This window comes from Sciurus carolinensis, chromosome 12, assembly GCF_902686445.1.
Source record: "Sciurus carolinensis chromosome 12, mSciCar1.2, whole genome shotgun sequence".
In the NCBI taxonomy this organism is placed as follows: Eukaryota; Metazoa; Chordata; class Mammalia; order Rodentia; family Sciuridae; genus Sciurus; species Sciurus carolinensis.
This window is the reverse complement of record NC_062224.1, coordinates 32,983,923-33,009,554: the sequence shown is the minus strand read 5'-3', so window position 1 is coordinate 33,009,554 and position 25,632 is coordinate 32,983,923. Positions and strand designations below refer to the sequence as shown.

The 25,632-nt window shown below is 35.3% G+C and overlaps 2 pseudogenes; one reads left to right on the top strand and one right to left on the bottom strand.

Moving 5' to 3' along the window:
* LOC124961205 (melanoma inhibitory activity protein 2-like) overlaps positions 1–1,625 on the top strand; it is a 32,965-nt pseudogene extending 31,340 nt beyond the window's left edge.
* Positions 1–25,632, bottom strand: part of LOC124961765 (LIM homeobox transcription factor 1-alpha-like) — a 268,694-nt pseudogene that overhangs the window by 150,777 nt on the left and 92,285 nt on the right.

The following is a 25,632-nucleotide window of genomic DNA, read 5'->3' as shown; positions in this document are numbered from 1 at the left end:
GGCTTTATTAAGAATCAGTCCATACATATGTGATTTAGAAAAATAAAGCTGCCTTCATTTAGATGAGTTTAAATATAGTTTTCCCCATCGCTTTTCTACAATAGTGTCTAACACATATAACAGATATCTTTTTTAGTAACAAAACAAAACTTCACTGACTTTTTATTTTTTATGCTCATTTAACCAGTTGCATTTATGGAAACTCTTTCCCTAAAGGACAGAAAAATAGCAAACGAGTACTTTAACATAAGTCAATAGAACATTAAATAGAGAAAAGCTTGGAGTTGCTTGCAGTTCTATTAACATCTGATAATTTCCTCTTAGACTTTTCAGTATGTATGTGTTCAGAACTTTATTGTTACACTAAATATAAACTGGAGTCAATGTATGTGGAGCATTTGGCATGGATAAGGAGAGTGAACATTTTGTCCTTTCCAGGAAGGCAGACTGGAGTATCTAGGTCTCACTAAGTTCCTCAGGGCCTCACTAAGGTTGAGGTTGGCCTTGAACTTGAGAAATCATCAAGAGAAGTACAACACTTGGAGACCATACATGAAATGCTGAATAGGTCCAAATCTAAACTTAAGGATAAAAATACTCTTTTTAGAAAAGGAGCTAAAAGAAGAGAAATCTAAACATTCTGAACAGGATGAACTGATGGTAGATATATCAAAAGGATAAAGTCCCTAGAAGAGGAATCAAAATCCCTCATATCACAAGTAGATGAAGCTAAAACAACCTTAAGACTATTTCAAATGAATGAAGAAGGACTAAAGGTAGCACTAAAAGAGGTTCTGAATGAGAATTCCCAACTGCAAGAAAGTCTGAAACACCTTTTACAAGAAGCTGAAGTATGGAAGGGAAAAGTGAGTTACCTTAATAAACAGAAAATAACACTTGAAGACTAAAGCACAGGCAGAACAAGTTCTGCTTGATAAAGAAAATCACATTAAGTCTCTGACTGAACACTTGCTAAGGATGAAAGATCAGGCTCCTGTGCTTGGAGAAGACCTAACAGATGATGGTAACTTGGAGCTGGAGATGAAGAGTGAATCAGAAATTGGTGCTCACTCAGGTAATCAGCTAAAAGGAGCTTCGAAGGAACTGGTTTATGCTGCTGAGTTAAATGCCTCTATAAAACCTTAGAAGGAGAAATAAATCAAATTTATACTTTCTTAACTGAAGTAGATGAAACAAAAGAAGATCTTACAGAACGTATTAAAAATCTCCAGACTGAACAAGAATCTTTGCGGTCAGAAAATACACAGTTTGAAAATGAGAATCAGAAGCTTCAGCAGAAACTTAAAGTAATGATGGAAGAGTACCAAGAAAATGCAGCGAAACTCCACAGGAAATTAATAGTAGAGGAAAAGTGCCAGTTAGAGGAAGAGGAGAGACTTTGCAAAGTGGATAAAAGGATCAGCCTTACAGCTAAACAGCTGGAGACCTATAGAAAGCAAGTCAAAGATCTGGAGGAAGAATTGGATACAACCATTCATTATTATCAGAGGCAGAGTATTTCTTATGAGAAAAAAGCACGTGATAATGCGTTGGCAGCTTGGAATGCTGAGAAAAACCTCAAGTACTTAAAGTTAGTAAATGCTTACAACAGACAATATTTTTGATCTCTTTAACTGCTTTTAGTTAAGCGATTTTTTTTGCTTGAACCAAACCTTAAATTATAAATAAAGATGATTTAAATACGAATATTATGAGTAAATTATTTCCATTTTATTTTACAGTATAACTTTTAATTTGATTAATCCACTATTACTTAAACAACAATGGGAATTTTATATACATAATCTTGCAGTTGGGGATATTTTAAACTCCAAAGACTGTGTCTTTATGCCAAGAAATATGTTTACTATGATTGTAGCAAATGTGAAAATACCTTTATGCTTTTATGAAATATTTTAATTGTTTTAAAGTCTTGTTTGGCATTGGTGATAATAATAAAATCAGTTTTTCCATTATAAAAAGAAAAATTAGAGCACATTAAGAGTAAATAAGAAAACATGACTGAACATGCCATTTAACAGGAGATTTAAAAAAAAATTTCAGTTTTCAGAAAATTTTTAGGAATTGGAAACCACAATTTAAGCTCATTCTATCCCCATTTTCCCTTATATCTTATTTATTTTATGCCCATTTTCATAAAATTAAGATTTGCATTCTGCTATGGTTCCCTGATATGGGGGGTGACCTAGTCTTTGTTTTGCTTTCAGGGAGACTTTAGCAATACATACATTTTAATTTTTAAAGAGTTTTTAAAATGTTACTTGAAAAAAAACTTCAAAGCATTTCAGTAAGTTTTGAGGTATGAGCTGATAAAATGAAAACAGAGGTGAGAAGGAATTAAGTACAGTTCAGCAGAACCAGGTATAATATCCATGCACGTGAATCCATAAGTAAGAGAAAAAAGAAACTTAAAAAAAAAAAAAGCAAAAGGACTAAGGAAAGATTAGGATTAGGAAGATATATAGGAACAACTGGAGGAAAAAGCATGAAGTGGGCAGAAAATGAGGAAGAAAAGGCCTAGTAACTGGGAAACTGATTCATCCCTCACTGGTGGTTCAATTGTATAAATAAAAGAGTGGCAGGTTAGTGGGAAAGTACTTAGCAACTTTGTTTACACAGACAACAGAAAGTGCCACTAGAGTGGCAAATTGAACCCAGCAAGGCCAATTAACCCTTTCACCTTAGTGTTTTATATTAGTTGTCTTACTTACTGTGCCTCTGTTGATCTACACTGCTGTGTTAGGATCAAATGCAATTATAAATCATTGTTACATGTATTGATGAATTCTGTCAATTCCACAAAGCACATCCATTTTATTTAGTGTTCTGAATACATTCTTTTCTACTCTCATCTGGTTTTAATTAAGAAACACTTTCAAAGGAAGAGAAGTTATCCCTATACTTAAACTACACATGTCCTTTATTAAACTATGAATTGAATATTAATCAAGTTTGCTGGCTTAAAGTATTTTTAAAGTGTTATATTCACCTCAAATTTCTTCTAGATAAATTAGGGAAAGATTCAAGAAAGAATAACATATTTAGATGGGCAAAAATGTAATAAAGAAATACTAAAATTCACTGAACTGGTCTGTAAATCAACAAATCTTAAAACTGCATAAGCAATACTTCTGTGATTAGAATTTATTATAAGAGAAAATTTGCATCTTAAAGGGCTGTTTTTTTAAAAATAGTGATAGATTTACTGCCAACATTTTCCTGCCTCTCAAATGCAGTCATGTCTTCTTTTAATTATGTACATTTGAGAGCAAGGATCATATCCTCAATATATTCTATAAAACCTAGAAAAGTGTCATGCACCAACTAAGTCTACAAATAATTGGTAAAAACATGTTGTGCAATGTTGACATACGTGAAAGTCTTGTTTCTATGAAATACGGTAATTAACAAATGTAGTTGTTCAGTTGCAAACAAAAGCAATTCACAAAAATATTCATTAATCCCAACACACTCTTTTTCTCACTATCCACACTCCCAAAGGTACCAACATCATCCCACCATCAACTGAAATTCCACGTCAAATTTTCTCCTGGCCATATTATTTAACACTAAATCTTATTAGTAACTACTTTTCTAATTTCTAGTCAAAAAATGGAAAAATACCAACAGATTCTTTTGAGGAGGGTTATTTCTTCACCCAGCAAAGATAACAGTGCCCTGAAAAGCTAACCCTTGCGTTTAAAAAGCACGGGATGTTTCCCTGCTGTCTTTTCTCTACTCTTCCTACTAACAAAAGGCAAAAGAGCTGGAGAATTCTGCCTTCCTCATGAGAAAGATGTTATGCTGACTTCCTTGGTCATGTTAAAATCAGTGGGGAAAAGGACAGGCACTGCAGCTTCAGTCTCCCTGAGTCTTTTCATGAATGCAGGCCATCCACTAGGGTCTCCTATTTCTCTTTTTTTTCCATAACAACACCACAACTATGGCAGAAGCAACCAATCAAAACAATCAGCATCATTAAAGTGGCAAAGGGCCAGTGGTAAGCAACAGAAGAAGGAAGTAGCTCTAATCCCACATCTGCTCTCTTGAACGAGTTGGCACATGTTGGTGCTTTTCTGGAGGTAGGTAGAGACTAGAGTGGCTGAATATTATTACATTGTGTATATATACCACAGTTTCTTTACCCATTCATCTGTTGAAGGACACCTAGTTTGGTTCCATAGTTTAGCAATTGTGAGTTGAGCTGCTATAAACATTAATGTGGCTGTGTCATTGTAATATGCTGATTTTAAGTCCTTTGGGCATAAACCCAGGAGTGGGATAGCTGGGTCAAATGGTGGTTCCATTCCAAGTTTCCTGAGGATTCTCCATACTGCTTTCATAATGGTTGCACCAATTTGCATTCCCACCAGCAGTGTATGAGTGTACATTTCCCCCTACATCCTTGGCAACATTTATTGCTGGCAACATTCTTCAGAGTATTCTTTTATTGCTTTCACAGTAATTCTTTTTTTTTTAAAGCTTTTTAAAATTTTTTTCAGTTGTAGATGGACAAAATGCCTTTATTTTATTTACTTATTTGTGGTGCTGAGGATCAAACCCAGTGCCTCACAGATGCTAGGCAAGTGCTCTACCACTGAGCTACAACCCCAGACCCCACAATAATCCTTTGAACTGATGTAGTTAATTGTGATACATTGTTTCATTTCTGAGATTGGTAATTTATGCTTTATTTTGTTTTCCTGATCCATCTAGCTAAGAGTTCATCAATTTTGTTAATCTTTTCATAGGGCAAGTTTTGGTTTCATTGGTTTTTCTATTGTTTTATCTTATGTTTCATTGGTTCCTGCTCTAATCTTTAGTATTTCTTTTCTTTGTGTTTAATTTGCTCTTTTCCCCTCTAGTGACTGAAGGCAAAAGCTTAGGTTATTTTTCTCCCCAATACTAGGGAGTGAACCCAGGGGTGGTCCACCACTGGCCTACATTCCCAGCCCTTTTTATTTTTTATTTAAGGCAGGATCTTGCTAAATTGTCTAGGTTGGCCTCAAACTTGGAATCCTCCTACTTCAGCCTCCCAAATCACTGAGATTACAAGACATGTGCTACCATACCCAGCGAAAAGCTTAGGTTATCAATTTGAAAACTTTCTTCTCATCTAATTTAAAGTTGATAAAGTCTCACAGAGGGTTTCAGTCTCTCTTTTTCTTTTGTTTTACAAACTGAATAATTCTGCTGGTATAACTTTAAGTTCACTCATTCTTCTATCATCTCAAATCTGCTGTTGATCCCTCTAGTGAATTTTTCATTTCAGTTCATATAATTTTCAAGTCTAGAATTTCCATTTGGTTTTTATTTTTAAAATCTGTCTTTACTGATATTCTCAACTTGCTGAGTCACTGTCATACTTCAAACATAATTCCTTTATTTCTTTGAATATATTTACAATAGTAACTTTGAAGTTTTTGCCTACTAAATACAATTCCTGTGCCCATTAATGGACTCAATTGACTGCTTGTTTTTCCTGATTATGAGTGACACTTTTGTCTGTGTCATATTTTTTGTTGAAAATCAGATCATTTGATAGTGTATTGGAGGTTCTGACTCTCCCTCCTACCTCCCTATACATATTAGGGGTTGTTACTGCTATTTTCTGTTTGCTAAATTTCTTGCTGAGTACTATTCTCTGCAGTCTGTCTTCCCTACTATGCACAGCTGCTGAAATTTAGGCTCAGGTATTTCTGGATTTTTCTCCCTTGTTTTTATTTTAAGGCTTGCTTTCGAGATAACGTTCCTAGGTCGGCATAGATTGATGATTAACCAATCATTGGTCAGAGGCTGGGCTCAAACACCCTGGGCCAATAAGGTTTCTGCTTCCTTACTAACGGATATGTCTGTCAACTGGGGAATTCCTTCAGTCTTTAGGCATTTTATAAATCCTCCAAGTCTCACAGTTTCCACTGGACCCTCTTGTGTCTCTTCTACCTATGCTAAGCAAGAAATGTATGAGTAGCTAGAAAACTTAACAACAAAAAGATAAGTAAGCCAATCCTCAAATGGGCAAAGGAACTGAAAAGGCACTTCACAGATGAAGAAATATGAATGGTCAACAAATATATGAAAAAATGTTCAACATATCTAGCAATTAGAGAAATGCAAATTAAAACTACACTGAGATTCCATCTCCAGTCAGAATGGCAATTATCAAGAATACAAGTAACAATAAATGTTGGTGAGGATGTGGGGAAAAGGTACACTCATGCATTGCTGGTGGGACTGCAAATTGGTGCAACCACTATGGAACGGCACTATGGAGATTCTTCCAAAAATTTGGAATGGAATCACCATTTGACTCATTTATCCCACTCCTTCGATAAAGTCCACTTAAAATCAGCATACTACAATGATGCTTCCACATCAAGGCTTATATCAGTAATTCACAGTAACAAAGCTATGGAACTAACCTAGGTGCCCTTCAACAGATGAATGGATAAAGAAAATGTGGTATATGTACATAATGGAATATTACTCAGTCATAAAAGAATGATTTTATGACTTTTGATGGTTAATGGGTGCATCTGGAGACTATTATGCCAAGTGAAATAAGCCCATCCCCCCAAACCAAAGGCTGAATGTTCTCTCTGTTATGTGTATGCTAACACATCATAAGTAGAGGGGGTGGGGAGAATAGAATTCAGAGGATTAGACAAAAGAGAATGAAGGAAAGGGAGGGAGGATGGGACTAGGAAAGACAGTAGAATGAATCTGATGTAACTTTTCTATGTTCACATATGAATATATCACCAAACTCCACATCACATACAACCACAAGAATAGAATCCTAATTAGAGTAAGTTGCATTCCATGTATGTATAATATGTCAAAATATACTGTTGTGTGTATCTAAAAAGAACAAATTTTTTAAAAAGATGCTAAAAATATCAGTCATTAAGGAAATGCAAGTTAAAAAAAATGGAATACCCCTGAGTCCATTAGAATGAGTAAAAAACAAAAATGAATTACAGTGCCTAAATTATAAAACCTGAGGTTGCAAAGCATTAAAAACATTCTCATTCATTGCTAATGGGAAAGAAAATGATAGAGCCACACTGAAAGACATTTTGCTAGTTTCTTATCAAGGGAAAGAAGTCACCATTATCACACTCCCAGGTATTTGCCCAAATAATTGAGCTTTATATCTACACAAACCAGAACATGAAAATTTTCAGTTTCATTAATATCTTAAAAAACTGAAGATGACAGAGATTTCCTTCAATAGGTGAACAGGAAAGTCAAATTTCATCCATACAATGGCATTAAAAATGTTAATGAAGTCTCAATCAAGAGGTCCAAAGACATACATATATCATAAATGTTTTGGTGATTGAAAAAAAACAGTCTGTAAAAGCTACATACTGTAAGATTCTATCTATAAGACAGTTTAAAAAAATAAATCTATAGAGATGGTTACACAGATTAGTGTTGCCAAGGATTTGCTGACTGAATAGGTAAAACATGGAATATTTTAGGGTGATTAATCTATTCTATGTAAATTCAAAGGTGGAAACATGACACTATATATTTGTCAAGGACATCAAGCATTACATGACAAGAGGGAACCTTAATGTATATGGTTAAAATATCACATAGGGAATTGAGGAAACTTCAGAAATAACTGAGAATATGACAAAAGTCTATTTTATGTTTATATTAAAACATGTGAAACAATGTTATGGAAGGCAATGGGAGAAAACTTTAAGTAATGTTGGACATGAGTCTTTTTTTATTAAAATCTTTTTTAGTTTCACAGACTGCATTTTGATTCATTGTACACAAATGGGGTACAACTTTTCATTTCTATGGTTGTATACAATGTAGATTCACACCATTCATGTATACATAAGGTAATACTGTCTGTTTCATTTTACTATCTTTCTGTCCCCCTCCCCCACCCACTCCATTTTCCTCTACACCATCCAAAGTTCCTTCATTCTTCTCTTCCACCTGCCACCCACCCTCATTATATATTGTCATGCACTTATCAGAGAAAACATTCGGCCTTTGGCTTTTTGGGCTTGGCCTATTTCACTTAGCATATTCTCCAATTTCATCTATTTACCAAAGTCTAAAGGCAAAAACAACAATTCATAAGTACTGTACTCTAGTGGGGTGTGCAGGCTAGCCATTCTAATCAATCATATGTATGCTACCATGGGAAAAACAAGTAAATGGATGGCAAATGATGTGAACTGTTTCTTGTTGCTCATGTGGAAAGTTATAGCCCAGTAACAGAACAATCCATATGATAATGGGCTAGATTTGGCTATGTAAGTGTTAGCATATATTCACCTTGATATACAGATGCTTATGTTATGGAAATTTTTATGGATGGGTATACACATGGGTTAGTACAAGCACATATGTTTCCTTGATGTGTCAACACAGAGGACTGAGAAGAAACAATTCTAACAAAAATGAGCACACCTAGACCTCAGTTTATAATACATTTTCCAATAAAAGAAACTACAGCTTCTTGAAATGATCGAATCTAGGACTGTGACAGAAAATGTACCTGAACCTGGAACATCTTGTAGTGCCAGAAAGTAAAAATATGGATTAAAAAAATTAAAATTTAAAAACAAATGAGTGAACAAAATCTCCCACAAGAACTGAGGAATTTCAAATGGATGCAGAAGCCAATTGAGTTTCCAATGGTCAAAGATGAAACTATTTTAGTGAAAAAATTTAGTACTGAATCATAACTCAAAGTATTAAAAAAAATCCACAGGTTAATGCTGCTATGGATAAATGACTGGATATAAAAATAAACAGGGAGAATAGACAAAGCTCCCCTGCTAAACAATTCCAAATAATTTATGTAGATACTACACTATGGATGGAGTATAATTTCTCATTCATTAAGTTTGGGCTGTGCTTAGCAACTTCATTCCAAAGAGTGCACTATGAAAGGGTGGCAGGAGGGGAAAGTCACTTTACTGTGAATTTTACACCAATAGGAATAAGCATAAATGCATATTAACTAAAAGAAGGCAGTCTAAAAATGACAAGTATGACTGCATTTACACAGCATTCTGGAAAAGATAAAACAAGAGAGATGATAAATAGATCAATGATTCCCTGGCATGATGATAATGCCACTTATCTCTGTGGTAAACAAAACAAAAAGCATAAATGCAGTCTAATCGTGAGAAGAAAAAATATATATCAATTCAGGAACAGTTTACAAAATATATGACCAGTATCTTGCCAAATCGACAAGGCCATGAAAATAAGGGAAATCTGAGAAACTCACTCTCTAGAGGAGTCAAAGGAGCCAGGACAACTAAATGTGATGTGTTATCATAGATGGGATCTTGGGACTGGGGATGGAGCGTAGTGGTACAGTGCTTGCCTAGGATGTGCAAGGCCCTGGGTTCAATACCCCCCTGTACAGGGGAAGGAAAAAAGATAGAATCTTGGATCAGAAATAAAGATGTTATGCAAAAAGGGAAATTTGAATCATATGTAGAGATCAGTTAATATTAATTAATATTAAATTCTATAATTAGTATTAACTGACTCAGTTAATATTGTATTAACCCATGTCAATGCTGGTTCATTGTGACAAAGGAATTGGGCTAATGCAAGATGTTAATAATAGGGAAAACCAGGGGTGATATTTGGGAAAACTGACAATTTTGTGATTTTTAGGTTAAGCTAAGCCTAATGTAAGATTTGAAAAATTACAATAAAATATTATTTTGCTGTATAACCTGTAGTAAAGGTCTGTGCAGGACATTAAAGAAATGAATAGAATGGAGTCACAGAATGTTTTACAAAGATGGTGACCCTTTCTTGAATTTAGTCTTGAAGAATATGTGGAATCTAATAACAGAGGGGACATCGAAAAGGAGAATTTATGCAAAGGTTCTACAGCACATACCTGTACACACCTGAAGAAATGTAGTTAATTTGGCAAGGTGAGAACCATCAGGCTAGAGAAGGAGGAAGGACTCTGTCATCAAAGTCCTCTGAGGAGGATCCTTTCAACAGGTTTACCTTGGAAACTGATAAAACTATAATAACTACATTCATTTGTTACTACTGTGTTCCAGATACCATTAGATACTTTAGCTGCATGGTTTTTGATCCTTACAACAAACACAATGTTAGAGTTTGTTCTTTAAAACATCATTCTCCAAATCTGGAAATCAGATTGGAACAAAGCAAGGATGGAGGCTCTTTGGGGAGGTAACAGACATAAATTTTCATCTCTTCTTGTCTCTTGGCTTTATTCTGTGTGCTTGAAAACTACTCTAGCTGTTTACATTATTGACTAAGGCATGCTTTGATTGTGGTGTCTGTCCATCACCCAGCTCACTGTTTAATGAGGGCTTGCAGGTCAGCTTTGCCTGTTCCTTCATAGAGAGGCTGCTCCTCAGGACTCACACTGCCTTTATAACAAGAACTAGTTCTTTCAAACTGGATCATTTAGTGACACAGAGCACACTGGCATTCTCTTCTGAGCCTTTACTCTAGCATTCATATATGTCCAGAAAATCTTCCTTCTTGCTTATCTTGACTGGTTGAAATTGTGTCTAATCCCCTGGGTCTGCTCCAATATAGTCCTTCCTGATGAGACCTACTGGATACTACCAGGAGTGACCTCTCCCTCCAATGACACCCCAAGGTCTGGTGTCTTCCACTATAACTAGTTGGATTCTGGTAATAGTATTTCCTATGATTTCATAAAGACCTTGAAATGTGAGAACTCTGTGTAAACTCTTTGTTTCCCTGACAAGGTCCTTTCCACCTGACAAATGTAGAAGAGAAAATAAGGTAATGGAAAGTGATTTATTTTTAACATTAAAAGGAAACATTTACTTTAGTGTTTCTTTGATACTTAAAATAAATGCCCATTTTACTTTGTTACAAGATTTATCTAGTTTGCTTTACTGGAGTCCATATATTACTTTTAAATGGATGAATTCAAAGAATTAATGCCTTGATTCAAGGTGCTTATGTAATAATTGTTCTGATGATAAATGAGGAAATATGTTGTTTCAATATAAGAATTCTAAATTTGATATATTGTACTTTAAAAAATATCACCCCATTTACTCTAAGAAATCTTGAGCTTATTAAATTTCAAAACCAATACAAGACAGAAGACTTCAAATGACATTCTGTTTTTCCAGAATTAAAATTTTATTTATTTTAAATTGACAGATAAAATTGTGTGTATTTATTTTGTACAATAGAGTGTTTTGAAGTGTGTATACACTATGTATACATAGTGTGTATACAGACATTGTGGAATGTGTCAACCTAGTTAATTAACATATACAATTACCTCTTACAGTTATTGTTTTTATGCTGAAAATACTTTTCATCCACTCAGCATTTTTAAGGAATACAACATATCATCAATAGCAACAATTACCATGTTTTATAGCACATCTCTTGAACTTATTCTACCTAACGGTAATTTTGTATTCTTTGACCAACCTCTCTCCAATCCACTGCCCCAACTTCCTCACTCCTGGTAATCACCATTCCAATCTCTACTTTTAGGTCAGTTTTTTCAGATTCTTCATAGGAGTGAGGTCACTATGGTATTTGTCTTTCTGGGCCTAGATTATTTCACTCAGCACAATGTACTACGGGTTCATCCATGTTGTTACAAATGAAAGGATTTTATTCTTTTATTTTTAAGACTAAATAGTATTCCTGTGTGTGTCCTATATTTTCTTTAAACATTCTACTATAGGTAGATATAAGATGATTTCATCTCTTGGCTATTGTAAACATGAGAGTGCAGAGTTTTCTCTAACATAAACTGATTTTATTTCCATTAGATATGTACCCAATGGTAGGATTACTGAATTGCTGAATTTAGTTTTAATTTTTTGAGGAATTTTATGAATTCTATAATGGCTACACTAAGTTACATCATCTCTTTTTATTAGAATTTAATGTGAGCACAAAAATTATTTAAACTGCCAGTCCATATTTTAAAATGCAAACACATGCTTAAATACAACTGATATCAAAATGGCTAAAAGATTAATTTTCTTCCAGAAGTCTTTCAACCCAGCTGTAAAAATCAAGTAAAGAAATTCAGTATACTAATAAAACTTGAGGTGAAACTCATGGAACTTGAAACTTGCCCTCCCCCCACCTTAGGTATCTGACATACCTTGTATCACCTGATATACCTATGAATAAGGTTATTCTTTCACAGAAAGAAATGCTAGTTCTCCTAATAGGAGCCTGAAAACAAAGTTTTAGAAGAAAGTAACTGACATAAATTCAAGTGAGACAATTTATAAAAACAAAACTGACTGAGACCTAATTATGGTGATATGCATCTTTTTTCACATAAAATGTTACTAAAGATATTCAGTCTCATTTACAAAGACATCTGGCTAAAATGATACACTAAGTGCAATCATGAGTAAAGAGATTAGATCTTGAATCTAAATGCTTTGGCACTTTCAGAATTTGAATTTGTGTGTTAGGAAAGGTTTCAAAATTGGGATAAGAAGACAAAAATTATGAATAGTAAATAATCAATTCCATATATTTTATTTAAACGATCAATAAGAACTAATTACTTGAATTATTTCATTTTTGTTGGCTAAAATAGTAAAAGTAATATTCTACAAAGTATTAAATATTAATACAGCCAATTTAAACAAAGAGAAGTTGCTGAAAAATTCTGGCAGTTAAAATACTACCCTTTCTTTTAGTTAAAGATTATGCAATGATAGGAAAATATATTATAACACAGAAATGAGTGTTTCACACTAACACTGTACTTCTATTTTTAATCTTCTATTATTTCCTTCTCTCTGTCAAATAACACAATGTTGATAACCATGTGTTGGTGCCAGGTTACATGTATGGATAAAGAATATCATTTTATCAGTCTTACAATGAAAATAAGCTATTATGAACTGGGAGTTCACTTAAGTTTTAAGTGAGTTCTTTAGAAAGTTGCTATTAATATGCATATGTTTATTTTCACTTACTTCAAACAAAAACTGCTATCAAACTATTGAGGTGACTAAATATATCTGAAAGATACCAAGAATTTGTTAATAGGTCACCTATTTGCATACTCAGCCCAACTTCAGATTTTTAGCATTCCACGTGATATCTATCATAACAATATGCAATGGGGTATACCTATGGTTTGAATAGCATTTAGCACTAAATTATCATCTTTCTGAGGTTAACAGTTTACAGGGGAAAGAACATTTTCAAGTTCACTGAAAGGCAGCAAGGTATTCCAAACTCAGAAGTCTTTGTTTTGACCCTGAGATTTCATTTTCTATTTTTGATTGATTAATATTGTTGTCCAGAACTTTTCACTTTAATCAAGTTCAGATATCAAGTTCATTGCTCCAAATCTGTGCTTGAAAAGATAGACTCCATTTGACTTGAACTCCATCAATTTTTTTCTCACCCAAATCATGCATTATCCTTGCCCTGTGTGTCCCTTTTTGGCCAGAAGGGACATTTGCCTTCATAACAAGGGACTCTATATGTGTTTTTAATTCATTTTTCTTTACTAATATGAGAGTTTTGCTCACTCAAAAATCTCAGAGACAGTGTTTCACCAAGTAAAATTTTCCTTCTTGTGAATCATCAAACTATTCCTACTAGCTTTTTTCCCTCAACCCTAGAACCATAGACCAAACTTCCTTATTATTAAAATAGAAAGAGAAGAAGGACTGACAGAAAGAGAGATGCGGGGGGAAGAGGAAGGAGGTAGGAGAGAGAAAGACAGGAAAAAAGGGAAAAGGGAAGGAAGGAAGATGGAGAGAATAAGAAAGGAAGGAAGGAAAGAAAGAAGAAAGGGCTGGATGCAGTGGTGCATGTCTGTAATCCCAGTGGCTCTGCAGGCTGAGGCAGGAGGATGATGAGTTCAAAGCCAGCCTCAGCAAAAGTGAGGCACTAAACAACTCAGTGAGACCCTGTCGAATGCCCCTGAGTTCAATCCCGGGTATCCCCCACTCTCTCTCTCTCTCTCTCTCTCTCTCTCACACACACACACACACACACACACACACACACACAAAGAAGAAAGAAGAAAAAAGGAATGAAAGGAGGAGAGAAAGAGGGAAGGAATTATATTCTTGATTTTTCTAACTTTCACTCCCTTTGAAGACAAGGTTCATGAAAAAGTATTATTATGCACGTGTATTCTTCATTCCAATTCCCATTATCTGTCTTAACTTACTGCACACTGTCTTCCATCCCCAAAATCATTGAATTGGTTCACTCAAAGGTCACCAGTGGTTTCCTAGTAGTAAAGCCCTACAGATCCTCCCTCATAATCCTCTCTCAAGCTACAATTGAACTCCTTTCCCTAGAAAGCTCTAACTTCTACCACACTCTCTTCTGTCTGCTGTCTATCTCTGGTCCCAACCAAGTTGTCTTCCTTACATTTCTATTTTCACTTTTCACAGTGAAGAGTTTCTATGCTGGGATGGAATGAGAGGATGGAAAAGTTCGAGGAGGCAAGTTGTGTGTACACAGAGGAAATGTCACTGAAATATGGAGTTTGAATATTAGAAAGAAGTATCCCCTTTGTCTTCTATTTAATCTGAAATGTGATATTCTTGTATCAAAGATGAGAGAGAACATAGCTTGAAAGTAGAGTTAAGGGAAGTGGAAAAAACTTTATCCTCCTCATGAATAGAAAAAAATTAATCAAGAAAATATGGTTGCTAGGAAGTCTTGAATGCCTGATTTAGGTTGGAAGGCATGAAATCTTGGTAGTAATGACCTACAACACTGAGTAGTATTTTCAGTAGCAATGTGCACAATTTCAAATAGATACAGAAACATGGTCAGATTGATCTTATATGAGATATTCCTTTACTGAATGCATTAGAAGGACAAGACTGGAGGAAATTAAGAGTATTTGTGACCTAAAGTGTTTTGCCTCCTGCAATTCCCTCAGTGCTTGACAAGGATTCCGCTGAGTAATAAAGATGTTTGCAAAGTCTCATCTCATTGGGAATTTGGGTTGTAGGCTTTCCTTCCGTGCTTGCTTAATATGTGTAGGTTTACTATTAATATTTTATGTGTTTTCCCTGAAACCAGGGGGTCTTAACAGAACCAGGGTTAAAACATAAAAACCAGACTTCTAATGGAATAGTGACTTCAGATTTAGTCATTTGTAATAAAACTCTGAGTAACCAAGAATGATATGAGAAAATACAAAAACAGATTCTAGCTGACAATCCCCTGTTGACTGCTCTCAGATGACCTGAAGAACACAGGCAAATAACTCCAACCCCATCAGGAATGATTAACAGAAACAAGAAATAAAGAAAATAGAGTTCCTACAGTTAAAACACCTAAGGGCAATGCTTATTTAATTAATGAGAAGTCATGACATCCTAACCCAGAGGGATGCCTCTTAAGCCCCTAGATATAGACCCTCCTTTACCTCCCATGGGATATTTAAATATAAAATCAGGACATGTTATAGTCTGGTTTGAAGGTAAACATACAAGAGTACAAGATATTCCATTTCTTAAAAGATTAGGATTTACTAAATGCTGTAAATACTATTGGCCACCTATCCTCTGGAGAGAAGTTCTTCAACGTTAAGTTCACACAGTATAAAATGATATCATATTATTGTTAGCTTAAAATATCTAGCACCTATTAACCACAGCAATAGCCACACGACTGACATTTACTCAACCCTGCTGAACTTGCCTTAACCTTTATGATTAGTAAGCAACATTAATTGTATTGTTTAGTTAGGTTATCGCAAGTAAGCAATTACTAAGAATAATTAGAATACTTCATTGTCTAGTCTAGTAATGGTTATACAACATATATTTTTTCCTTGTGATCTTTTCTTGTTCTGGAAAAATGTGTAACTGTCAACCTTTTAATGTACAAAAAGCTGGCTGGAAAAAATAAAATTTAGAGCTTAGCATCCATTCCTTGAGTCTGTGTTGCTTTGTTCTCCACCACACCTACTGTTGCCTGCTTCCTCACCTAAGACTGCCAGGACCCCTGGTAGAGCTGGACCACAGCACTAAAGCAACTGAATGTTTTTCTGTTGATGTAATGACTCCTCCAATGCCTGTCCTGCCCATGAGAGGAACAGACATGGGTGTACTGATCAACATTGTCCCCCAAATGCAGGCAAGGATGGGCATGTTGTGTGTGTGCATTAATTAAAAGCATTTACAAAATGCAAGACTGGTCCTATCTGCAAGTATGATCTCTCTACTATTTTATCACCATATCACATCAAGGGGAGAGCTTTGAGACTGTTTACTTTATGACTGACTAAAAATGTTATTTTATCCTAACATAAGACAAAACATTTTGACTGTCAGAGATAAGGAGATATATTTGTTTCTACAGAGCTCCTTAAGAGAACATCTTTTTCTCTTTCCTGAAACCCCTTTGATTTTAATAATTTTCACTTTCAAACACTTACTTTGTTGTGTTGGTTAAGACTCCCATGTGTGTTTAAATCTGAATTCTGTCTTCTGTATACAATATCTTATTGGTCACCATCAGATAAAACTCTTCTAAGTTGAAAATATTATGATATTTAATTGTGCTCTTTACTCTTGCATCTTATACAAAATTGTTTTTAGTTTTATTATTCTTATATGTTTGTTTCTTAACTCTTTGGACAGGGAGGGGGTGATGCTAGGAATAGAACCCAGGGCCTTGAGTGTGCTGGGCAAGTACTATACCACTGAGCTACGACTCTAACCCATTTCTTAACTCTTCAATGATTTCAATATCTTTCAGTCAGCTCTTTCCCAGGCTTCTAACATCATCATCATAGAAAATAATATTCCACAAAAGCTCTGTTTAAGATGCTGGGAGAATCTTCATATCATTTGCATATCATCTAAGCAATAGCTACATTTCTGTTTCATTCTTTGAAACCTTGCTGCCAATTTGCTTATATCTTTTTTCTCTTGATTTCACATGTCTAAAATAGATCATTTGGTACAACTTCAGTGTCTAGTTACATCACATAGCATTATTTAACTTTTGGTGGTAACTCCTTGAAGCCAGGAGTCTTTTTAGAGTTAATGAACATGTAAAGGGAGTGAACATTTGAGAGTCAGCAGAAAGTACAGGTTGAGGGTACACAGTGGCATTAGAAGTAGCTGCCATGGGTCCCTCCTTCCTAGTCACCGGGGTGCAAAGGGAACACCAATTGTCAAGCACTTCCTGTTCCACTATCTGCTCCTACTTCTCCTCTAAAGGGCTTTGTGATATTGCAGGGGAGTGATGTCATGAGTTCCAATTAAGGAAATTTTAGTTGGTGTGCTCTAGGCTTGATAAAGCATAGGACAGAAAAATTTCTAAGCTTTCAATAATTTGTTCCTGTTTACAGTACCATATCAGTGGCTGAGATTTGATTAGGCTGTTATTGGACATCTCTTAGTAAATTAGGCATACTTATCAAATTTTGGGGCCCAGATGGGAGCTGGAACACATTAATAAAACTTAGCATGAATATTCATAAAAAACAAGGCAGAGGAAAGTTACCTATTTCAAAAGGACAGGATGTTCTCCTTCCTTAAAGGCTTTATTGCCCACTAGACTGAACAGAAATCTCAATGGAGCAATTCTGGGCTCTCTGTGATCCAACCACCCAAGGTCTTCATCTTATCCCCTGCTTTAACCAGCATGAATCTATCATTCCAGAAAGGCCAACCTACTCCTTCTCTCTGAACTGCAGGGGGGAAAAATATCTAGAACTTCTATTTTTTAAGCTAGAAGTAAGTGATTTGACATGAAATCATGTTTAAGGAGACAATATCTGTAGGAAATCATAATACTTTTTAATGACTTTAACTTTAAAAAACAATTCTCAGGGTTAAAATCAAAGTATGACCCAAAGTTGTTATTTCACTTGATGTGATATAATTTTAGGCTTAAAGATAAATTTTCAACTAAAGAATTTATTACTTTTATGATTTTTATGAGATTCTCATGATGACCTTGCTATGCCTGGGTTTGGTTTTTTCAGAATGTGATGCCATTTGCACCAACACATCATGTTTTATTCTAACAGGAGCTACTATTTGCTCATTATTTTACATGGAATAAAAGCAACTTTCTTAGACTATTTTAGAATATTTAGAACACTTTTCTGCATTTGGCTAACATCTCTTTCTTCTTTTACTTAAGGAAAAATGGATTATTTGGAACCTATGGGTGATACCCTGGGAAGTTTCATTTTCTATTCTACAACTACTTTTTATATCAGGGAGATCTAAGGGAATCTAGGACTTTTCACTTTGAGGAAACCTTCAATAAGAGTTTGTACTGTAAACATGGAAATGATCTTCCTATGTTGTTAAGGGAAATAAAAAAGATAAAAACAAATTTTGATCTTCATATACTTTTTGTTAAGCATATTCAGTTTGAATTTATTTATTGTGCACCTAATATGTGCTGGACACTAAATAGGACACAGAAACAGAGTAGGAACAAAATAAAGCCCTTCTACTTACAAAGTGCATGTTCTAGTGAATGTGTTCCAGACTTTGGGAAATGCTAGAAGTCAAACCATTCTGTGCCAATGGGGGCACTACCCATGCTTTGACCAACAGTGGTGATGTTTGTCATGTCAAGATGTTCTTGGAAGAGTCTATCTTAAAATGTCCTTGGAAAAGATCCGTCTGAGATTCATGTATGAGAATTTTGAAACTGTGACTAAAAGTTCTCTTTTCTCTTTGACTATAATTCACTTTAGACCAGACTGTAAATCTGAATATGTCTAGAGAAATTTTTTGTGTTAGGGATGGTGGCCACCTTCCCTACTGAAAACCAAAGTAGTTTTCTAAGACTTAAGTACAAAGTACAGCTGGGCGTGGTAGTGCATACAGGTAATCCCAGTGGTTCAGGAGGCTGAGGCAAGAGGGTTATGAGTTCAAAGCCAGCCTCAGCAAAAGCAGAGCACTAAGCAACTCAGTGCTAAGTGTCTCAGTGTCTCTAAATAAAATACAATACAAGGCTGGAGATGTGGCTCACTGGCTGGAATGCCCCTGAATTCAATCCCCATTACCCACCATGCCCCAAATAGATAAGCTGATCTCGGCTACAAAGGAGTCATACTTGCTCTGCCCTTGCTACTGCTGTTACTAAGAATCAAGTAAATCTTGAGAAAAGCACAAGTTCAAGAGATCACAGGGGGAACTTATGAGGTGGCATAGGCTTCATAATACCTGGTAGGAGTGGTGACCTCCACTAGGTCAGAACAATGGTATTTGAAAGTCATCATGCCAAGAAGCAGTGATATTCAAAAGGGCAATGGAGGACATGGTAAGGATGTGGGCCTCACGAGCAGGTAGGAAGAAAGGGACTTTAGATACTGGTTCATGATTAGCCCATGAATACTACCAGATCCAAGGAGGTGGGAAGACACTGAATAGTTCCAATAATAAAGCAAGACAGGGTCTCAGGCCTTCAAAGACTAGACAGATGTACCATAATTTTAACAATGTCTACCTCAGAGAGCTTTTTATGAGTGCCTTTTCTTTTTCTGTATTTCCCAAATTACTTAGGGAGGACTTCTAAAGCTTTCTTAGAATCCAGAATATTTTAAGAAAAATGTCTGCACTACAAAGTACATATGACATCTGACATCTATCCCTAATCATCTGACATCTATCCCTAAGCAAGGGCTGCTGAACCTCTTGACAAGCACTTACTAAGAGGCATTTGAAGAAATACCTAGCAAGTCATTCAGTGAAAGCCAAGGGTATACCAGTGAAGCAGGCAGGAACAGAAATGACCCATCAATTCTCACACAGAAGCCCACGGCTACTCATGTTATAGTTTAAATATTAGGTGTTCTCCAAAAAGTAATGTGTGAGATGATGTAAGCAAGTTTAGAGGTGAAATGATTGGGTTACGAGAGTCTTCACCTAATCAGTGTTAATCCCTGAATAGGGATTAATAACTGGTTGGTAACTGTAGGCAGGTAGGGTGTGGCTGCAGGAGATGGGTAATTTGAGAGTGTGCCTTTGTGGTATATATTTTGTGAGCTGAGCTTTAGTCCCTCTCTATCAGCTTTCTGGTGGCCATGTCCTGAACCACTTTCCTCCAGCACATGCTTCTGTCATGATGTTCTGCCACACTTGGGCCCAAGCTATGGAGCCAGTCATCTATGGACTTAGATCTCTGAAACCAAGAACCTCCAAATAAACATTTAATTCTCCAAAATTATTGTTATAGGGTCTTTCTGTCACAGTGGTGAAAAATGTTTTCATAGATGATGCTCAGTGAAGGAAGTATCATATGTCAGGTCTGTGGAAATAGGTGAGTTACTTTGGCAGTCTGAAAACCTGACACTTCCTCTACCCAGGGCCATTCAGTAGAGTCAATGACACTTGGCAGATCCTCCTCCAAAAACCTGGTTTAAATCAAAAGAACAGTTATTGATAGAAAATAACACTAAATAAAGATTTATAAGGAAGAAAAAAGCAAATAGGCCAACCAGCCATTGTAAGATTTAGGTGATACCATAAAATGATTTTACAAATGAATTTTGAATTTCAAATGTATTTAAGCATGTGCTTGCATTTTAAAATATGGACTGGCAGTTAAGAATAGTTCAGCTAATTAAAAGTTCTCTGGTCTCAGTAGGAGTGTTCAAGTTCCACAAGAGAAAAAGCAGGAAGTATAATTAAGTTTCCAACCACTCTCTGTATTTTCCTTAACTATTGGTAACTCAAATAAAAAATAATTTTAAAATAACCCCCATCAGGTAAGAATAAAAGAGGGTGCAAAATTCTGGGATTTTCTTTTATAGGTACACTTTCTGGCCAGAACAAACCAAAAGGAGAGTCAGAGTACCTGCTGCAACTCTAGTAGATATACTGTGTTGACCTCACATCAGGAACATCAGATATGAATCTCAGATCTACTCCCCATCTCTGCTCAGAGTCTTGGCCTACAATTTTCACTGTAAAGTAGATATTTGCTGGAACTGAATGTGTTTATGTTTTGAAATCAGATGTGTCTGGGTTTTAATACTGGATCTTATTATCTTTATGATCTGAGATTTAGCTTTTTTTATCTACTACTTCATGCAATTTCCTTTTTTGTTTAAGATTGAATGACATACAAAGGAGAATGAAGAGAAGGGGGAATGGGAAGAGGAAAGGCAGACTTTCCTATGTTCATATACGAATACATGAGCAGAGTAACGCCACATCATGTACAACCACAAGAATGGTAGCCTAATTAGAAAAAGGTATATTCAATGTATGTATAATATGCAAAATATACTGTACTGTCATGTATATCTAAAAAGAACAAATAAAAAAAGATTGAATAACATAAATATGGTGCTTGGCACATAGTTGATATTCAGTAAATGTGAGCTTTCTTGTCCCCTTTCCACATAAATAAATGAAGTAGGAGAAATACAATTCAGCATGGTACCTGGGGGCACCCCACTAATTAATGTTCATGCATGATAGTTCTTTTCACTGCAACTGTATCAACATGAGTAATGGAGGTAGGAAGAAAAGATAGTCAAGTTCAAACCAGAAAGAATCCTCTATCAACAGTAAAGATGACCAGAAACATTGGCAGGCACATTGGGGGTAATATCCCCTATTTTCATAACAAAAACCTCAATGTATGAACTTCAGAAAGACCTTTCCATACATTCTGGGTTTGGAGTTTTAGGTGTATATAGCACCTGCATAATTACACTAATCCATGAAAATAATAGTCACTTGTTCCATGATGGAAATATGGTATTTAAATGCAAATGCAAACCAATAAATAAATAAGAGAGGGAGAGAAAGAAAATAGTATGAATAGTTAATGTATTAAGACAGTTGTTCCCTATGTCTGGATGTGACTGGATAGCACTCACTGGTATTGATTACTATGAATGTCAGACTTCATAGACCAACATTTGTAGACTTTTCACTTTGTGCCTTGCATTCCCAAGGATCAAGGACCACCAAGAGAGAGATTTCTGGTGATATTAAATGTATAAGAGATAGTAGTATCTATTATCTTAAAACTAGTTTAAATTAATTGCTCTTGTTAGAGGTGAACTTAAAGTCTCTGATCCATGATTTATTGTATATTATCGTCAGTGTTAAATGACGCTGTAAAAACTCAGAATGTTTTAATATAATGCTTTGTTAGAACTAGAACAATAATAATGAAGTCACTTTTATTTCTTTCCTATTGACATGATAGACCACAGAATAAAAAACAAATGTAAGTTTTTATAGGCCCCTAAGTTATTGGTAATATTTGCAAGGATATTTTTTCAAATTTATTTTTTCTTATATACAACACCAGGATACACCCTGACATTATCACAAAGGTGTGGAACTCAACCCACTCCAATTCAATCCCTAGCACTCCCCCACCATTCCCCTCCCTTCTCTCCACTGAGCTTTCTTCAAATCACTTACAGTTTACTCACCAGGCTACATTCATGCAGGCACATATGAAAGTTCATTCTGATTCATTCCACCATTTTTCCCTTTCTGCAAAGGTATTTTAAATGCTTCTATATTCTTTCTGTCGAAGTAAGATTGTTGTTTGAAACAATTTGAAGAACACACAGAAAATAATTTAAAAGTTTTACCTATAATACATATGTTGAAGTTTGCAGGAAATTACTCCTAAATGCCTTTAAATGTTCCCAGAATGCAGTAGGTAAATGTTACATTAATTCCAAGAAAATCAACTGCATTTTTCCAAAACATTGCAGTGGTCACATGGAGCCTTGTCTATCTCATGATAGCCAATCATCTATGAAAAAGAAGAAATCAGGTCTGAAATAAATAACTGTTCAAAAGGGAGCAGGTACACAGGGTAGAGACTTGCATACCAAGGTTCTACTTCAAGGATTTTGTGTGAATTTGGATGATTCCAAGTTTCTGTTGATTTTCCAATTGTAAAGTGACTAAATATTTGGCTACTGCATGATATTGATGTGATTACAAAAAAAAGTCTATTTGAAATGGTTTAGCAAAGCATAAAATGCTTAGCAAGTTCAAAACATTGTCAAGAAGAACACAAACATTCTATCCTTTCTCAGTGCTGATGCACCAATGTTCTTAGGACCATGACCTCACCAACTGTCTAACCACATCTGTAATATACAGAGACCATTTATAATGGAGTTTTATTAAATTAGCTAACAGAATTTAGATTGTTTTCTTTAGAAGATTTGTGGCAGTTTTGAAAGGCAAATAACAGAATCTCTCTATAATGATGGAAACATGGATTGATTTAATTCTTTCAGTGACAATTAAGTTACTCAATTCAGTTGCTAATTCTCCAGTGAAACACTGAGTTGAGTTGCTTGAATCTTGAATTTCACTGCTATTTTTATGACAGATATTGCTTCTAGAGGAAGACATTTTGCAATTATTTGAAATTAAGATTTTATCCTGGATAAATCCACATTAATACTTTTTGTTACTTTTCTACTTGCACATCTTTTAACACTGGATTTAGTTAGATAATGAATGATACACTTAAAAATTCTTTCTTCTTACTTTTTCCTTTTTACTTAGGGGAGTGCAAACAGAATAGCTGGTTATGATGACCTTGATATATCACTTCAGCAAATTCCCATTAGTAAAAAATAAAGTGATTATTGAAAATTTATTGACTTTTTCATGTCCCTCAATGACTGGGAGAGAATGGCTATTTTCTGTCATTATGTTTCTTAGATCCAACTAATGTGATGAGAAATATGTGAAATAAAAAATAAAATATAATTAAATGAAGTAGCAAACATGTTGTTAAGGATAGTACAAACATCCTATCCTATAAGATAGGATAAATTCTTACAATTTATGTCAAAGAAAGGCCAATGGGAGATGAAGCTTCATGGAATAGGTGTTTGAAGGGTAGTAAAAAATTACATGTACTTTTAAAAGAGTACAATTCAGCTACTTGTAAAAAGTTAAAAGAATCTGGTCAATTTGAAATCAAAGTAAGATTCTGGTCTACTTGCATGTAACCTTATAAAACATACTATTAACATTTTTTTCAGATAAAGGGGGAAAAAAGACAGAGGACCTAGGGCCCATAGTCAGGATATACCTCAATAAGGATTCAAGTTCAAGTGTGTCTATGAAGCCCATGAGTATCTTCAATGCCAGGATGCTTCTCAAGGAAGGCTAGAAACTTAGGAAGCATGGGGTGAATGATGGAGAGAAACAAGTAGAAACACAGAAATATGTAATGTTCTATCATCACTGGGGACCTAGTGAGATTCATTTCCAATCCTGGTACTCATATGCCTCAATTTGGTCAGCACTACTTCCAGAGCTTGGCAAAGATGGCCCGTTAAGTGAGTGGCAGTCAGGATCACAAATGAGTCAGGTGACATTAAGAAGTTACTGATTTTTGTTGATAATTTTGTGCAAGTTGTGGAAGATGAATACTGCAAACAATTTAGAAGATAGTAGGACTTATCATGAGAAGGCATGTTTAAAAGACAAGGAAATACAGATATAGGAGATTTTTGCATTAATGACTCCAATTTTCTCACACATACACCTGCATCTATACCCTTATATAATACTTCCCTACATAAGCTTTGGACTTTTTCAGATATGAGACAACAGTGAAAGCAGCACAAACAAAAATTCATGAAAACATGAAATATTGGAGTCCTGAAAACATTGTGGTAACAAGCTAGTGCTAGAAGACCGTAAAAAAAATGAGAAATAACTACCTGAAAACCTACCATACAGATATGCCAAAAATCTGGATCATTCACTCACAGCTGGCTATAGTATATCAGAGGGCAAAGTAGGCAACAAACAGACCCACACCAGCAAAGAATACCCATGGATCCACAGAATAGCATGTTAAATGAAATTTTTTTACTTTTTAAGTTAAAATGACTATTTAAGCTTTTGGGGTAGCTTACTGTAGAGCAGAATCTGTTTGATATGACAGAATAATATTTCAGGCAATTAGTAATAAACTAAGCAAAAATTTTTGCACCCAAGAGAAAAAGTTATCTGTTCTTTGTTGCCCACATAGTACCTAGGGACCCAGTAGGATGGAAATGTATAAGGGACTGTGGGGTGTCCAGGTAGAAAAGGTGTGGACAGTCTCACAGAATCTCATACCTCAGAATGGTAAGGAAGCAGCAGAATTATCTTCATGCAACTGAGACTAAAATAAAAAACCAGCATAGGATTTTAGGAAACACACTATGAGATAGGATCACTTGCTATGCCCTCACAGGGAACATGGTGCTCTCTCTCTCTCTCTCTCTCTCTCCCCTCCCCCTCTCTCCATACACATCCCTTTTAGATTCTTAGTGATGTGGTTGAAAGGTACTAATAAAAATATCAACTTTTGGTATGATGCCACCATAAGGTTTATAATTATCAATGACACACACACACAACCACATAAATAGAAACTTGTATTGGTACTAAAAATTAGGGAAGTGTGCAGAAGCAAGGCAGTCAAAGACTAAGCAATTTACCCAAGATGGGGTCAGATTGCAACACCCTCCTGAAAGAACACCACAGTAGTGAGAATGCTCTTGGGGTTATTAATGAAACCCTAAAACCAGGGTGGGAAGGATAGAATTTCAGGAGGGAAGGCAGCACATCACTTGGC